This window comes from Canis lupus, chromosome 5 (genome assembly GCF_048164855.1).
Source record: "Canis lupus baileyi chromosome 5, mCanLup2.hap1, whole genome shotgun sequence".
Lineage (NCBI taxonomy): Eukaryota > Metazoa > Chordata > Mammalia > Carnivora > Canidae > Canis > Canis lupus.
In genome coordinates, this window is record NC_132842.1 from 39257131 (window position 1) to 39261508 (window position 4378).

The 4378-nt window shown below is 36.7% G+C and overlaps 1 non-coding gene across 1 annotated transcript; it reads right to left on the bottom strand.

The window, feature by feature from the left end:
• Nucleotides 1-2524: 2524 nt before the first annotated feature.
• On the bottom strand, nucleotides 2525-2631 carry LOC140634585 (U6 spliceosomal RNA). Its single transcript, XR_012032010.1, has one exon. It is a non-coding gene; the product is annotated as a U6 spliceosomal RNA (small nuclear RNA).
• Between the last annotated feature and the right edge of the window lie 1747 nt (nucleotides 2632-4378).

Below are 4378 nucleotides of genomic sequence, written 5' to 3' on the forward strand. Positions count from 1 at the left end.
GATACAAAAGTAGCATGAGTTTCCCTCTCTGTGTTTCTGAATATAAAGACCTCCTATTAACTTTGATTACTTAATTAAGGTAAAAAATGTAGTTAAACCATAATGAATGATATATACCTTAAGTATTTTAATACATGTAAATGTTCATTGATTTCCCAATTTTTTTTCCAAGAAAGGACCAAAACCCTTTCTTTGGTTTTGAGTCTGTTGATTGCAGTCACCTATTAGGAACTCTTCATGATTTTCAGTTTTGATTTGGTTAAAGGGGAGCAAGAATTTAAAAACCTCTGAGAAGCAATGTGACTTATAAAATTCTTCTTTATAGTTGTACCATTTTCTGATCGTCTCTCACCCACACGCTTATTGATAACATTTTCTAGTTGCTTACCTTTATCACGAGTCCAGAGAAGTCAACTTTTTTTTTAGAAGAATAAACACTGTTTTTGCCCTCATAGTTCATTAGTTAGTATATACATATTTTAGTTTTTATTTAAATTCCACTTAGTTTGGGACACCTGGGTGGCTCTGCGGTTGAGCGCCTGCCTTCAGCCCAGGGCATGATCCTGGAGTCCCAGGATCAAGTCCCACATCAGGCTTCCTGCATGGAGCCTGCTTCTCTCTCTCTATGTCTCTACCTCTCTCTCTCTCTCTGTCTCTCATGAATAAATAAATAAAATCTTAAAAAAAAATCCACTTAGTTAACATACAGTGTAATATAAGTTTCAGGTGTACAACTTAAGTGATGCAACACTTCCATACAACCCTCTGTGCTCATCACAGTAAGTGCACTTTTTCATCCCCATCACCTATTTCACCAATCCCCCACCCACCTCCCCTCTAGTAACCATCAGTTTGTTCTCTATAGTTAAGAGTCTGTTTCTTGGTTTGTCTCTATTTTTCCCCTATGATCATTTGTTTTGCATCTTAAATTTTACCTATGAGTAAAATCACATGGTATTCATCTTTCTCTGACTTATTTCGCTTAGCATAAAACTCTTTAGCTCCATCCACATCGTTGCAAATGGTAAGATTTCATTCTTGTTTAAGGTTGAGTAACATGCCATATATATAAATCACATATCTTTATATGTATATATATATAATATATACATATTATATATAAATATATATATCACATCATCTTTATATATAAATATATAAATTTATATACACTGGGGCTCTTTCCATAATTTGGCTATTGTTGATAATGCTGCTATAACCATTGGGGTACATGTATCCCTTCAAATTCATATTTTTGTATTTTTGGGGTAAAAACATAGTAATGCAATTGCTGGATCATAGGGTAGTTCTATTTTTAAATTTTTGAAGAGCCTCCATACTGTTTTCCAGGGTGGCTGCACCAGTTTGCATTTCCACCAACGATGTAAGAGGGCTCCCTTTCCTCTGCATCCTCGCCAACACTTGTTGTCTCCTGTGTTGTTAATTTTAACCATTCTGACTGGTGTGAGGTGATATCTCATTGTTGTTTTGATTTGCATTTCCCTGATGATGAATGGTATTGAGCATCTTTTTATGGGTCTGTTGCCCATCTGTATGTCTTCTTTGGAAAAATGTCTATTTGTGTCCTCTCCCCATTTATTTTAACTGGATTGTTTTTTGGGTGTTGAGTTTTATAAGTTCTTTATAGATTATAGATACTAACCCTTTATCCAATATGGAATTTGCAAACATCTACTCCCATTCTGTAGGTTGCCTTTTAGTTTTGTTGATTGTTTCCTTTGCTGGAAAAAAGCAAGAGCTTTTTATTCTGATGTAGTCCCAATAGTTTACTTTTGCTTTTGTTCCCCTTACGTCAGGAGACATATCTAGTGAGAGGTTGCTATAGCCAAAGTCAAGGAGGTTACTGCCTGTGTTCTCCTCCAGGATTTTAATGGTTTCCTGACTCATATTTGGTCTTTAATTCATTTTGAATTTACTTTTGTGTATGGTGCAAGAAAGTGATCCAGCTTCATTCTTTTGCATGTTGCTGTCCAATTTTCCCAACACCATTTGTTGAAGAGTTTTTTTTTCCCATTGGATATTCTTCCCTGCTTTGTTGAAGATTAATTGACCATATTGACCATATAGTTGTGAGTTCATTTCTGGGTTTTCTATTCTGTTCTATTGATCTATGTGTTCATTTTTTGTGCCAATACCATACTATTTTGGTTACTACAGCTTTGTAATATAACTTGAAGTCTGGAATTGTGATGCCTCCTGCTTTGCTTTCTTTTTCAAGGTTGCTTTGCTATTCAGCATTTTCTGTGGTTCCATGCAAATGTTAGGATTGTTAGTGCTAGCTCTGTGGAAAATGCTGTTGTTGTTTTGATAGGGGTTGCATTAAACGTGTAGATTGCTTTGGGTAAAATAGACATTTTATCAATATTTGTTCTTTTAATTCATGAGCATGCAATGTTTTTCCAGTTCTTTGTGTTATTTTCAATTTCTTTCATCAGTGTTTTATAGTTTTCAGAGTGTAGGTTTTTTACCTCTTTGATATTCCTACGTATCTTATGGTTCTTGGAAAAATACGGAGTGCTTCACGAATTTGTGAGTCATCCCTGCACAGGGGCCATGCTAATCTTCTTCATATCCTTCCAATTTTAGCATATGTGCTGCCAAAGCAAGCACTCATTAGTTAATATTTAATTACATTACGAAATTGCAACCATATGTGTAATTGGCATGAGCAGGTTTGGGAACAAACACAATATGTGGTAAGTACAAAACTCAAATGGAGTCCATGGATGTACTAGAGTGAGGCATACTAGCTATTAGTCACCAGCATTCTGAGATAGTAGTTAACCCATTTGCTTAAGTCAGTTAAATGGACTTGGATCAATAGGACTGCCCACTGAATGTTTTATCAATTCAGGCTATTTACAAGTAACCAAAACCAAATTAACAAACTTAGGCAAAGAAAGAAATTTATTGGATGGATCTGAAATGACTCAGACAACTGAAGGAAAAGCTAAATAACCAGTTCTCAGAAAGACGGGAGCTAGGGAAGCACTGGGTATCTTGAGAGCAGGCACTAATGGATAGTCTCTTTTGGGTGTACCACTGGGTGACTCCAATGTTTTCTTATCTTTGTGTCACTCTGATTAAGATCTGAATGTCTACAAGAAGGACTCTCATTGGCTTATATATCACATAGACTCTCCTCAACCAAGGAACAACAAACACTGGAAAAGATCCTCCCACAAGATTGCATGCACTGGGGAAGGATCATTCTCCAGGAGCAACTGGAGGAGAGGTCCTGTGAACAGAGGAGAGGGAATGTGCATGGTACCTGGTAAGTGTGGGCAAGGAATCACATTAGCCAGGGGGAGGTTTAGAGTGCTAAAAGTGAGGTCTGACTCTATCTAGAAGAAGGTAGAAGGCATTCAGAGTACAAGAAAACCCATGGCTACTGAATGTTGCTTTATGCTTTGAAACATATTTCCCAGCAGCATTCAGGGGTTCTACCTTCTGGAGCTCTGAGTGAAATGTGACAATTTCCTCAACCACCTGATTGTTCCAGCTGAGAGTAGGTGTAGATGTCTGCATCCAGGCCTCAGTTTGTCACTACATGATCTTGGGTGAGCCATCACTTCTAAATACTCCAGTTTCTCTATACACAAGATGAAAGATCCTTCCAGATATAATGTTTTGTCATTTCTATATCTGGACACATTCTCTTTCTTCATACTTCTGAGTATAATTCAGCAAAGCAGATACATCTCTATATTGTTTGTTGGAATTATTTTGTATGCCAATAAACATTAAAGTGAAAGCTGCACTTTGGTTTCAGTGGAACTGTATAAGATGTAAATATGGTGCTTAGAGACAAATTAAAATACCAATAAAAAGCATTAAAACACATACTGCCACTCATTTACACTAATACTAGCTAGCTGGCTAATACTCTAGACTTCTTTTTTCAAGTTGCTTTTCTATTCTTTTATAAAGATAAATACACAAGAGATTCTGCTTCTACCATGAATTCTTTTTTAATGGCTTCTCCACCTCCATCCCCAATGACTCATTTTCTTATTCTATTTCATTTGTTTGCTTGTTTGTTTTTCAGTATGCTGGGTTTGGTTTGCTTCCTTTCACTGACAATTTGAATGAAATTCTTAAAATGGTTTCTTGCAGTGTTCTGATGGCAAGAGATTGCCTTTAGTTGCTTTCAGAAAACCCCTCTGAGGTTAACACTGAGGATCTTATGCCCACTTGATGCTTTGTACTGTGATACTCCCAAGAACTCAGATTGTACTCCAGGGTAAAGGGGAGAAAACTCTACTACCTGGCAGGATAGGAGCTCAACACTGAAATTAAATCCAGTCACAAACAGAAATATTACTTGTGCCCCTGAGTTTATGGGCTGAGAGATATA